Here is a 14,269-nt window from a genome sequence, read left to right on the forward strand (position 1 = left end):
GGGGAACTGAGGAGAACAGGGTTAAGTGACTTGCCCAAGATCACCCAGCTAGTAAGGGTCTGAGGCCAGATATGAATTCAGAAAGATGAATCTTCCTGACTGCAGGTACAGCACTATCCACTGTACCACTTAGCTGTTTAAGTTGGTTTAAGACCACTTCTATAGATAGTTAGATTGAATTATGATTCATTGTTCTTTCTAAAGATTGGAGTTAATAGGTTGAATGTTTCTTTAGCAACTATATGAACATACAATAATAGACCTGGAATGGGAAAGGACCTAAGGGGTTGTCTAATCCAACCCTAACATTAGACAAATAAGAAACTGAGACAGAGAAATGGTGACTTGCCCAGGTTTATATAGCTATTAGGTATCTCAGGTTAGATTCAAATTTAGGACTCCCTAACACAAAGTTCAGTGCCCTATCCTCTATGTCAATCCAAATAATATATAAACAGCTAACTCATTTTGAGTATGTAACTATGGTATATTGGTGTAGTACAAGTACAGAATCAGAAAAGAAATATTTACCTCTGAGCACTAAAATATCTGGCACAGAGTCCATATATTAAGCTTCACACATTTTACTGATAAGAAAATTCCTCAAACCATTATTTAGACGTTACTAAGTTTTACATTATACTCAAGTCTAATAACCATTGTCCTCTGATTCCTCTGATCAGAGGGGATTAGAAGAAGCACATTAGAGAAAGGAAAGACTAGTGACATTAAGAAAGAAAATGAAATGTACTAGATTACAACTTTTGAATGATAATGTTCCTAATGATAAAAATGGGTTATCAGGAAGAGGTTAGGTTATTCCCAGTATACTATGTTTAAGAAATAATAGAAGTAGAGTACCCATTTTAGAGAGATTTTCTCAAAATGGTTGTTTTTGTTGTTGTTTTTCTTTTGGTGATTAAAGATGTAAACTTCAGTTGTCTCTTTTATTACTTATTTCTGAATGATGTTGAGAAAATGAAAAGCTACTCTTTCTATAAATATCAGCATATCTGTGAATTTCAATCAAATACATCAAATTGGAGTGAACATTTCAATTAATTAAGTCTCATAACACCTATAAAAATTAATTAGGTAGCAGATGGAACTATCATCATGTTATTAAAGAGGAAATCACTATATGCATAGCTTAAGAGTTCACATACAAAGTTAATAACAAAGTTGAGAATAGGACATGAGAATAGTGAAACCTGTGTACTCACTCTTAGATGTCTCAATCTCACATGATTGTGCCTATGTCATTTATACATATCAGAAGTAGCAAACTTATGTGAGGTCTTTCTTCTCATTGGAGTATCTCAGTGCCTCTTTTTCTTTCCCATTCACTTTTTTTCTTTGGGAGATTATATCTTTGAATCTCATGTAGGGCCTTAAGTGTATTGACCACTCATATACACAATATCATTTTTCCATCATGAGCCAGTTTACCCTAATTTAGTCAGCCTAGTGGCCATCTGCTTTTGAATCCCACCATATTAGTGCTTGGCTCAGTGAAGACTCTCCATTTGCTTTAGCCCTACTTCAGTTTAGAACTCCCAAACTCAAGGAATCCCTAAGCCTCAGCCTTTCCCAGAAACAGCTATTACTGTCATGCATCAATGTATGTGGCCCCATTCATATTCATAAGAAAGAAATAAAAGGAATGGCAAGAAATTAGGATAAGTTATGCTAATGACAACTTCATCTATCCACCAAAGGTTGGATCTCAATTCAAGAAGTACAGAGATCTGAAGAGGGAAAGAGCTAGACAGTTCCCATAGTGCCCATCAGCACACAAAAGTCATGAGTATTTTGTGGAAAGAAGGTATAAATGGGTGAGTGAAATAATAAGTACCATCTCCCTTTATCATGCAAATTCCTAAACTTTCAAATGAGCATCAATGACAACCTACTCAACCACATAATTTCTGAAAAAATAATGATGAAATCTGATGTGAAGCAGTTCACAGAGATAGCAACCATTTTTGAAGATGGCAGCATTGTGGAGAACATTGATGTGGTCATCTTTGCCACAGGATACATCTTCTCTTTCCCATTCTTGGAAGACTCTATTAATGTCATCGACAATTAGCTCTTCCTATATAATAGGGTGTTCCCTCCTAGGCTGGAACAACCAACATTACCCTTTATTGGCCTGATACAGCCAGTGGGAGAATTACTGCCTACATCAGAACCTCAGAACCATTGGGTCACTTGAGTGTTCAAGGGTAAGTGGAGGAAAGTAGAGAAGGACCTCAAACTTCATTTAATTTGGAGTCAGAGGACCAGAGTTCAAAGTTTAAATTTTCTTCCTCCCTTATTATCTTGAGCAAATTACATTATATCTTTAAATTTTGATTTCTTCACATATATAATTAAGGTGGTGGACTAGATGATACTTAAGTTCCTCCTATACAATAAACTTGTAATCTTGTGACTCTGTCCAAATGTCCATATATTCTAAGACTAATGCTAAGTATTGTACCTAAAATACAGTAGATTGTTAAATTTAGAATGTAATATGCAGAAATGAGTAGCCATCTTTCTGGGGATGCAAGTTGGCAGTTGCCGCTTTGGAACACAGAACCTGGAAGAGCACCAAGGGTGCTAGCCAGGGTGACAGTTAAGGACATGGTATAAAAGGGGGTCCTCAAACCCCTGGGAGCTTCACTTCTCTGACTCACCTGGAGGGTTAGGGAGGAAGAGGGTTTTGGGCCCCAGGTTGGTTTGGGAATGAGTTTCTTTAAGGCAGGTAGGGACTAATTCCATTATTAGCCAAATATTCAACACCTCCTTGGAATAGACAACATCCTTACATTACCAGCTAGTGGAAACAGCTACTACCAAGAACAGCAGCATCTGACCCAGGGACTTGCCAGCCTCTGGGCTCAACAACAAGCAACAGAGTTGAGATCAGCCCTTAAGGCTTTCTCATATTCTGCACCTAGGGAACATCAACCAGTACTTCAAGTTTAAATTAACATAAATGATTTAGGCAAGATCTTAGGGCTTTCCTTCACCCACCTTCCTACCCCTTACTGTTATGACTGATAACAACAGATAATTTGGAGAAGCAGATAAATGTGTCAGGGTCAAATAGAGCTTCAAGTCAAGAGCCACAGATTGGTAGGCTTCAGTGAGGAAGGAGGGAGGTTAAACTCTCCTGGATCTCAAACCTCTCCCCCTCTAACAGTTGCTGCTTCAGTTGGTAATGAAGACAGGATGAGATTCTGGTAAGTTTCTGTTATGGCTGAAATCCCAATGATGTTCCTTTTCTTTAATTTATATTCCTCACAGGTCTGATAGATGAGTAAATAGAAGCTAGCTATATAACTGTTGAGGACAGAGATGATCTTAAAACTGGCAGCAGACAGGATTCAAGCTAGATGTCCAGACTGAGTTGTGAGTATTCCCCAAATAATTTCCAGGCACAGATATTGAAAGTAAAGGTTACATTAGGAAATAACAAGGAAAACTAGAGAGGTCAATGAGGGTTTTAGGATAATGAAAGGTGACCCTGAGCTGTTAGGTTGAAGCTGCCCTCCCCCCCCACAGGAGGGGATGAAGGCACTTAACTAAAACTGACTCTCTTGCTATTAATGAATATCTTTACTCTCTAATCACTAAATATTTGTTGTATTGAAGTTGATAAAGACTAACCCTATTAAACAGGCTAATCCTTATGTAGAAACCACACTGGCTATGCCACAATGGCCTCTCAAAGTGATCCCCAAGTCTGGAGTAGTAAGCAGGGGTGTCTGCTCACTTCAACCTCCACAAAATAACTGTCAATTCTTCTCAACTGCCCCCTCACCCAAAGTTCTCCAGGGAGGTCCCCTGGAATTCTGGGTGAGGCTGTCCCTGTATCTTTGCAGGGATTCCATGCTTTCCATCTCCACATAACATTACCTTCCCTCTGTTTAATTACAAATAAACCCTGGTTAATCTTAAGCCTAAACCATCTTGGAGCCTTGATTACCTTACCATCAACTATCTAATCATTAGCAGTCAGATCCGGATAACAACTTTAGTTGAGTAAGCCTTTCCAAGCCAATTTATCCATCTTCAATTCAAGGCTTCAGGAAGTCTCAAACTGCTTCCTGGAAACATTTCTAATTGATTGGCAGGATTGGTTCCAAGCCCCTGGGCTGTGGCAGAGAATCTTGGGGTTAAAGGAGACCTGACCCTGCTGTTGTGGACGCCTATCTAACTCACATTCAGCTGTGGTTTGGGACTACCTCCCTTTCATATTTCATCATCAGCATCTGCTTAGGCCCTTCAGCTGCTCCTAATAGTTCCCACATAACAAGAATCAGGAATGGCTGATTTTGAATTTGAATCTGATAATTATTCGTTGTATAGCACAGGACAAGTCACATCTTCTTTTTCTCAGGTACTATCTTTTCATACTTGTCTCATTGGGCTATTGTGAAAATCAAATGACATAATGTGTATAAATGACTTGTTAACTTAAAAACATTAAGTAAATTTCAACTTTTAGCCCAAGTCCTACAAACTTTAAATTAGTATCCTCACCAATCAAAATTACCATCACTTCATCCCCTTCTTTTCTAAAATGGCTGCTATCATTGTATTAATTATTTTTATCTAAGCAAAGGGAAATGCCAGAGGGCAGCTTTTCTCATTATAATAAAGGATGATTCAAGCAAGACCCTCATTATCAACTTGGGAAGAAAAAAGTTGAAAAAAATTAAATAGAGCCCCCCAAAGTTTTAAAAGCCTTGAAAACAAATTTTTCTTTCTTTACTACTTTTCTAAGGCCCTTGGTTATAACACATTTATGGCTATCCCAATCAGTAACCTAGAGAAATATAGCACTGGGTTCAGTCTCCAGTTACCTTTAAAATTTTCACCACCCAAACCAATTTCTTTCAGAGTCTCACTTAACTCCTTGTTCCACTTTATTGTACCAACATAGTGAGTATTGCAGAGAAATGGATGATATTTTGTTCAGCTATGTTTGTTAGTAGTAGAAATAATAATTATAGTTCAAATGTATGTGGTGTTTGAAGGTTTAAGGTTGTCAAACACTTTACATATATTATCTTGTTTTGTTATCCCAACCATGAGAGGCAGGTGTTATTATCATCGCCATTTTACAGATAAGAAAACTGAGGCAGATAGGTTAAGTGATTTATCCAGGCTCCTACAAGAAGCACAACTCAGAGATTTACGTCTTCTTGAATAAAAATCTATAGGTCTTTCAACTATGCCACCTAAATGCTTCAGAAGTGTCAACATCCTCCATTGCTGATAGGACAGAAAAATTCTAGCTTAACCTACTCTAGGATTTCTTTTCTCCAACTCAGTAATCATCTTGGAAATCTACATAGTTTTTGCTAAGCCCACACCTTTGTCTCCTTGGAAAGGTACTGTAGCACATGAAACATTTCTGAAATTTTCTTTTCTTGTACAGGGCTGAACAAATTACTTTCCACAAAGGACATGATGGCAGATATCACATGGAGGAGAGAGACATTAGGCAAATGATAGGACATTTGAACTTTAAAAATTTTTGAGAAATAAGATTTGGGAGTCTGAAGGAGAAAGAGTGCTTCAAAGGGAGTTTGATTCAGGATGGATGCAAATCCTTAAGTCAGGGTAGAAGTCCATGGCATATTTCAGAATGAAGGCCAATACTCAATATCAGAGCTATTTACCATTTTCCCTAAACCTTTTCTCAGATTGGGGTGCAATTTGATTAACCTGTAGATAAAAGGTTTTTACCCATATAGTCATGAATATAATGAAAAGTAGAATTGATGAATTGGGAATTAGAGCACTAGGATTTGAATGGTGTCTTTGCTACTTACTAACTGTGTTTGACTTGAGCAAATCACCTAATATCTCTGGTGTTTCTAATGTTTCTTCCATTATGTCTCCTCATCTTTAAAATGAAGATCGGTCAGTCAATAAGCATTTATTAAGCACCTACTCTGTGTCAGGTACAGTGATAAGTGCTAAGGATACAATATAAACATTTATTAAATGCTTGCTGTGTACCAAGCACCATTCTAAGTTCTGAGTATAAAAAAAGAGGCAAAAGAGAACACCTAACTTCAAGAAGCTTACGGGGGGAGATAGGAGAGGAGAGTGACATAACCAACAAATACATACAAACAAGCTACATGCAACATAACTAGGATATCATCTACAGAGGGGATATTTACAGAGGGGAAGCCAGGGAAGCTGGGTCACAGAGATAAGGAGGGATAACATTCCGGGCATAAGAGAAAGCTGGAGTCTGGAGATTGTTTGAGAAAAGGCAAAGAGGAAAGTATCATTGGATCACACAGTATTTTCAGGGGAGTGGAGAAGAGAGAGAGTCAATGCAATAATTCAGCCATTGAATTGATGAGGACCTGTGCCAGAGTGATGGCATTATCAGAAGACAGAAAGGAATATTTTATAGATGTAGCAAAGGTAAAATCCTAAGATCTCAGCAACAGGTTAGATACAGGAAGGTGAGAGACAGTCAGGAGTCAAGTATGATGCCTAGGTTGGTTTTTCTTCATATTAATAGGGAAGTTTGGAAGTTGGAAGGGTTTAGAGGGAAAGATAAGAAGATTAGTTTGGGATATATAGAGTTAAAGGTGTCTATTTGACATCCAATTTGAAATGTCTGAAAGGCAACTGGAGATGGAGACTGAAGGTCAGCAGAGGAGTTAGGAATGGTTAAGAAAATCTGAGAATTATTAGTGTAGAGATGATAATTAAATCCAGGGAGCTGATGAGGTTACCAAATGAAGAATCAGATGATCTCTGCATTCCCTTCCAGCTCCACAGCTATGAGCTGAAGCGTAAAACAAATTAAAATGATTATAAATGTACTTCCAATAACAAATAAATGATAGGAACAATTCTGGAAGGTACTAAATCAGTGTTATTGTTATGGAATTTTCTGTTTAGTCAAGCAGGAAACCACAATTGTCACTCCTGAGCAAGGAAGGAAGGAGATTTATTAGTACACATGTGCATGGGACCCAGAAGGGATCTTTCCTCAAAGTGCTGGGCCCCTGGTTGTGGGGCTCTGGCTATTTTGTAGATTTATTTGGAAGCACATACAGATATGGGGGTTATATGATTGGAGACACATACAGATACAGGGGATTATATGACTCAATGGAAAAGAAGGAACATCTCTGTATCCTGTTACAGTATTGTTTCAAGAGGCTTCATCCTATTGCAGCCTTGTTCAAGGGGAGGTGAGTGGGAGATGGCTTAGGCTTGTAGGGTCCTTAGGAAGGTACAGACAATATAAGACCAGAACAACAATCCATCATGGATTTGTCAGGTCACAGCATGGGAAGTAATAGTGTCCTATGAAGTGGAACCACTTGCTTTGTTCTAGAGTTTCAGCAGGTACAGGGGAAGGAGGGAGTATTGGTCACCCTGTCTTCTGGGTGTGTCAGTCACACTAAGTCAGTCCTTAGGACCTAAGGGTGTCCTTAAAGGGGAGATCTGAGGATTTTCCACTACATTATAACTAAAGCCCAGAGCAACTACCCTGATCAGCTAACTTCCTTGACAATCCTTAGACACCTATTTAGATTCCTACAGACATGTCCATCACTGTCATTCTTCAAGAGAAGTATGATTGTATTCCTTGGAGATAGAACCAGCAAAGTTTTTTTCCTGAATTTCCTCCAGTGGAAGAAAAGAGTGCATGGCACATGATATCTACTTAATAAATCCTGTTGATTGGTTGGTTGGTTGATTAAAGAGAAGTATTACTGCATTTGGAACTGCCAATTTGCATTCTCTGGAGCCAAGTTCTAGTACTTCATAACTTTAAGTTTTATTAGTTATTTATGTCAGTCCCTACTGAACATTGAACACTGTGTTAAATGTTGAAGGAGACACCAAAAGAACTCCCTTCCCTCCAAGAGCTTTCATGAATTGGGGAAACAAAATAATAGACACAAATAGCAAGAAGGGATTACCTTAAAACATTCTGAGATTCAACTGGGAAGCCAGTCAAGATATCAAGATGGTACAAACAGAAAGTGATAAAGTAGAATAGAAAGGGATAAGATAAAGCGAGTCTTTCCTGTGAGCCTCTAGAATGTCTTGAAAAGGCAGGTAATATTTGGAGGAGCAGTGATAAAAGAACATTTGAATATAAGACAAGGAGCTTAATCCTGAGTATTGTCAACCAGTCTTCCCTCACCTCCGAACATCCAATGATAAGATGGTTTTGGTTTGTTTGTTTGTTTGTTTTAAATCTTGGCCACAAATATTCCCACAACTCCGGACATAGCCTCCAAGAAGATTATATCAACTACATGGATCAACTGGCATCTTTGGCAGGGATGAAACCCAGCTTGATGCTTCTTTTATTCACAGATCCCAAGCTAGCTTTGGAAATATTCTTTGGTCCCTGTACCCCATATCAGTACCACCTACATGTATGGACCAGGCAAATGGGATGGGTCCAGAAAAGCTATCCTGACCCAGAGAGAAAGAATCCTCAAACCTCTGCAGAACCTAAGAGTCAATAAGGACATCCACCGATTTCTCAAGCCTCAGGTTTTTTTGTGTTGGCATTGTTTTCTCCATGTTTATGTTATTCTGCTTTTAAATATCCGCCCTCCTCAGAAGACAACAAAGTGGAGAAACTGTCCAAGTTGCCTCTTCTGTTCTCTGAATGAGATCGCTTGAGGCCTTTGGAACACTTAGTTATTTTGATGACTTGCCCACAATGAAGAATTTCCTTATTAGTTCACATATAGGCTGCTCCCAAATATAAGCCATACTCTAAAAATCTCTTTGAAAGCAAAAACCCCTTATGCAAATATACATTAAAATAATAATTATTATAGGTTACATTTAAGTCTTTGGCAAAACAGATTTGGGGGCAGGATCAAAGGGTGGCAAAGGGAATACAGTTTATAGTGGGTTCAGATCACCATTAATCTTAATAAACCGTTACTTATTGAGCTCCCTAGATCCTTGGCAGAACTGTGCTAAACTATTAGCATTTGTACAGATGAGTTGAGCATCATCAATGTGCTATGCACTTAATTGAACTTGGGCATTTCCCTAATATAGTGAGGCCTCTGGATTCTCACTACACCAGAAAGAACACTGTTACAGAGCTTGATTAATTCTCTGTAGGGCAAAATCTTTTCAGATTCCAGTCCCATAAATATGTCCAGTGAAAGTTTCTCAAGAATTTGCATTAGTGATATTTCTTTCTCTTATTTGTCTGGTATTTTACTATTTTTGCTAATTGCTTATTGAAGTAAGCAAAGAATTATATTGTACATAAAGGGGAAGAAATGTATTTTCCTATCTGAATTTATAATTTATAAAAGAATCCTTTGCCTAAATTCTAAGTTGCCTTCTAAATAATTTATAGTTGCATGTTACAGCTGTCTGAAAACTAGTCCTTTTTTTAAAAAAAAAATCACACTGTATTTTACATAAAAAAGAAATGGCATCAGCCCATAGGTAAAGTTTAAATAAAATGTGTGAACATTAAAGAACCACCAGTTTCTGTGCTTTTTTGTGAAAGTTTAATAGATGCTGTCAAGGCTCAATTAACCATCCAAAGGGGAACAATAATCTGAAATAGCAGATAATTCCCAACTCATTAATATTTAAGATTTGGAATGTACTTTTCTGCTTACTTTTGAATGTTGGTATGTCTAATCTGGGAATTGACTACACAGGAAGAGTTGACTAGAGAATTACTGGGAAGCCCCCCAATTTCTCCTCTAATCTGTATAAGGCAAATGATGCAGTAGGAAGAATACTGTATTTGGAGTCAGAAGACCTGGGTTTCGGTCCTCACTTTGCTTCTTGGAATCCATATGACCTTGGGCAATCAGTAAATTAAGCAATCAACAAATATTTATTAAACATGTGCCAGGCATTGTACTGGATGCTATGGATACAAAAACAAAAAATGAAACCATCCCTATTCTCAAAGAGCTTGTGTTCTAACCGGGGAAACAAACACACATATAAATATTTAGAGTAGATAGCAAAATGGGGCAGTTAGGTGATGCAACGGATAGAGCACTGGGCTTAGAATCAGGAAAACTCAACTTCCTCATGAGTTCAAATGTAGCCTCAGACACTTACTAGCTATGTGAACCTAGGTAAAGTCACTTGGCCTTGTCAGCCTCAGTTTCCTCATCTGTACAATGAACAAGAGAAGGAAAAAGTAAACTATTCCAGGATCTCTATCAAGAAAACTCCAAATGGGGTCATGAAGAGTTGGACGTGACTGAAATGACTGAACAATAACAGATAGCAACCAGATAAACATTTATGCAAAATTGTTCAATGCAAATAATTTGGGAGGGAGAACACTAGCAGTTGGGGTGAATCAAGAAAGGTTTCACATAAAAGGTGCTGCTTCAGCTGTCAGGTAGGTGATGTAGTAAATAAGAAAAAAGAAAACATGAATCTATTAAGTGATTATTGTGTGCCAGATGCTTTACCTTGTTTGATCCTCACAACAACCCTGGGAAAGGGGGGCTATTATCCCCATCTAAATTGTGAAGAAACTAAAGGAGACAGAGATCAAGTGATTTGCCCAAGATTGCATAGCTAGTGTCTAGGATTGGATTTGAACTCAGATCTTCCTGACTCCAGGGCCAATGCTCTATTCACTGGGCCACCAACTGCCTTACTTCTAAAATTTAGGAGCTCTAGCTGCCTTCAAGGCTCAGATCAAATGTCACCTCCTAGAAGAATCTTTCCTGATGCCACAGTTCCCTTAACAAGTCTTGAAGGAAGCTAGGAATTCTAAGGAAGAGACAAGGGAATATATTCCAATTATGGAAATACATTTACAAAATGACAGATACTGGAAATGAAATACTGAATTTGGGGGACTAAAAATCATGCTAGTTTATCTAGAATATAGATCATGTGGAGAATATTGATGAGAAATAAGTTCAGAAAAAGTATGGTAGGCTGGAGTCTAATTGGGAAGGGCTTTAAATGGCAAGAAGAGAGCTTGCATTTTATCTAAGAGTAAACATAAACTAAAATTTCTCTATTATTTTAACTACTACCAAATTATTTTGATGATTGCTGTTTTGTAATATAGTTTGAGATCTGGTACTTCTAGGATGACTTGTTTCCCAAATTTTTCATTACTTCCTTTCAACTTCTTGGTCTTTTTTTTATTCATTCATATGAATTTTGTTAATATTTTTTCCAGCTCTATAAAATAAACCCTTAGTATTATGTTTGGTTCAGCACTGAAAAATTTAGTTAATTAGCTAGTGTTGCAATTTTTAGCATATTGGCACTATCTACCTATGTACAGTGAATATTTCTCCAATTGTTTCAGTCTGCCTTTATTTCTGTAAAATGTTTTCTAACTGAATTCATAGAGCACCTATATGTATGTGTTGCTAGATTCCCATGTATTTTATGCATTCAGAAGATATTCTTATTCTATCAGTAGAACAGATTAGGTACACCACTCAGGGAAGCAAATGGACATATTAAATTATTATTTAACTTAAATACTTTAGTAAATATTTTTAAAAAGAGAGGTCCCAGTTATAGGGAAAAGGAATTGATATTTAATATGTCATTGATCTATCACTGATAGAATTTATCTCTATTTTTATTTATTTATTGAGGGGATACACAAAAAGGCTCATGATTTAAGCAGACTTATTTATGTACTTTAATTTTGTTTAATTTATTGTTTTCACTAATTTTTGTTCATGATTTATAGTCCTATAAATAAATTATTATATCATCAGCAAGAAAAAGTGGAGGGAGTAATGTTGTGTCTTTTTTCCCCTGCCTAATCCTTCCATTTCCTTTTTAGTTATAGCTGGCATTTCTAGTATTATGTTATATAATAATGATAATAATATATACATATTTAATACATATATAGCCTTGTTTCATTTTTATCTTATTATAAAAACCTTTAACACTCTTCATTGCATATAATATTTGCTCTTTGTTTTAATTATTTTTTACTGTATTAAGAAAATTTACTATATTATTTACTCTCCTCTTTCTTTGACTACCCTTATTTCTCTTTTGGGGAGTAATGGATTTCTGTACCAAAATCTATATGTGTGAAGAGCAAGGAGGCTTGATTTATCATCAACCTTAATTTATCCAGTCATATAAAAAGGAAGCTCATGGAATGTTCATTTTCTATTTTCTTTAACCATGTTTAAATATTGTTCATCTTGTGCACTTCTATTATATCAATGATTCCTAAAGTGGGCACCACTGCCCCCTGGTGAGTTCTGCAGCAATCCAGGGAGTGGTGATGGCCACAGGTGCATTTATCTTTCCTATTAATTGCTATTAAAATTTTTAAAAAAAATTTAATTTTCAGGGGCACTAAGTAATATTTTTTTCTGGAAAGGGGGTGGTAGGCCAAAAAAGTTTGGGAACCACTGTATTATATGATAGTTGATTTTTTTCCTTCTTCCTCTTTTTCTCTTTTTTCTTCTTTTCCAGTATAATCTCATTTTTCTTATTTTGTTTTCTCTTAAGACCATAAGAACAGAACAAAATAACTCTCAGTCCCTCTTTCTATCATATTTACCCTTATCTACATTCTTTAAAGTATTAGGGTTCTAAGGAAACATTTCTTATCACCCACCTAATAACTTGCAAAGAATGTATCCCCACAAAATCCCTTTCAGTAGAATAAATGGATATATTTTCCACTTTTCTCTGTTTTTCTGAATTTCTATTATAAAATGTTTGCTCATTTCTGTCCTTTTCATAAGAAATAATTTGACATCATCTATGTAATTAAAGATTCATTTTTCCTCTGTAGGATTATGCTGAGCTTTGCCAAATAGGTTATTGATGGTGATAAGCCTATATCTTTTGCCTTTTGGAGTATCAGATTCTCAATTCTCCTGTTATTTAAAATGGCAGGTGCAAAATCTTGGTTGATTCTAATCATGGCTCCTTGGTATTTGAACTCTTTTTTTCTTTTGCATGCTGGGGATGCTGCTTGTAGTATCTTTAATTTGTTAAAAAAAAAAAAAACAACAACTTACCTTCTGTCTTAGAATCAATAGTATGCATTAGTTACAAGGCAGAAGAGCAGTAAGGACTAGACAATTGCAGTTAAGTTACTTGTCCAGAGTCACACAACTATGAAATGTGTGAGGCCACATTTGAACCCAGGACCTTCATCTCCAGGCATGGCTCTCTATCCACTGGACCATCTAGCTGGCACTTTAATTTGTCTTATAAACTTAGATGTTACTATGATGCTCCCAGGAGTTTTCAATTGGGATTTCTTTTAGGGTATAACTATTCAATTCTTTCTCTTTTAACTTTGTCCTTTGATTCTAAGATGTCTAACAATTTTCATTTATAATTTTTTAAAATATGATAGCCACATTTTTATCATAAACTCCCAGTAGTATTATGATTCTTAGATGATTTCTCCTTTATCTGTTTTCTAGGTCAGTTTTTTATATTAAATTTTTATATATAATATAATAAATTTTATATATAATATAATTTTATATTTATATATAAGATATTCTATTCACATTTATTTTTATTTGTTGTGTATTTATTTATGTGTTTATTGATTATTTGTATTATATATAAATGTAATTTATATATAATATAGCAATTTTATGTAATGTAATAAATATATAATTTATTTGCATATATAATATAAAATGTAACAATTTTATATTATATTTTATATATACTTCTTTACATTTTTAATTCATTTTTTATTTCTTAGAAAAATTTTCCATGGTCTCTTTACATTTTTGTAAATTTAAAGTGTTTATTTTGATACATTTTCTTGTTTTTTCATGTAAGTAAAGAAAATTAAATTTTTTTAAATACAAGATAAAGATTATGACAGCTATTTGGATGTGGTCACTCATTTTGTTGCCAATTCTAAATTTGTGTATTTGGATAGACAAACAAGTTTGACTATTTTGACCTTAGTCTTTTGAAGTATCTGCCAGCACTTAAAGCCTTGTCAATAAAGGTAATTCAAACATTGAAATAAAATATTTTTCTCCTATTATCATGCCCAAATCAAACTGGCTTGTGTATAGAGACATGGACTACTGGTATCCATCAGGAAGATTGTGACCCATTAAGAGTTGGCCCAATGGATTGGCTTGGATGAAGACAAGCTTAAAGTGCAAATATATGTTGAAGTTGAAAGATATTATTAAAGAGTCACCCTGTGGCTATTCCAGTTTGGACTCTTGAGGTGACAGTGCTATGGAAAGGTTGCTGTGGGTCAAAGGTTCAGTAA

This window comes from Gracilinanus agilis, chromosome 4, assembly GCF_016433145.1.
Source record: "Gracilinanus agilis isolate LMUSP501 chromosome 4, AgileGrace, whole genome shotgun sequence".
Taxonomy (NCBI): Eukaryota; Metazoa; Chordata; class Mammalia; order Didelphimorphia; family Didelphidae; genus Gracilinanus; species Gracilinanus agilis.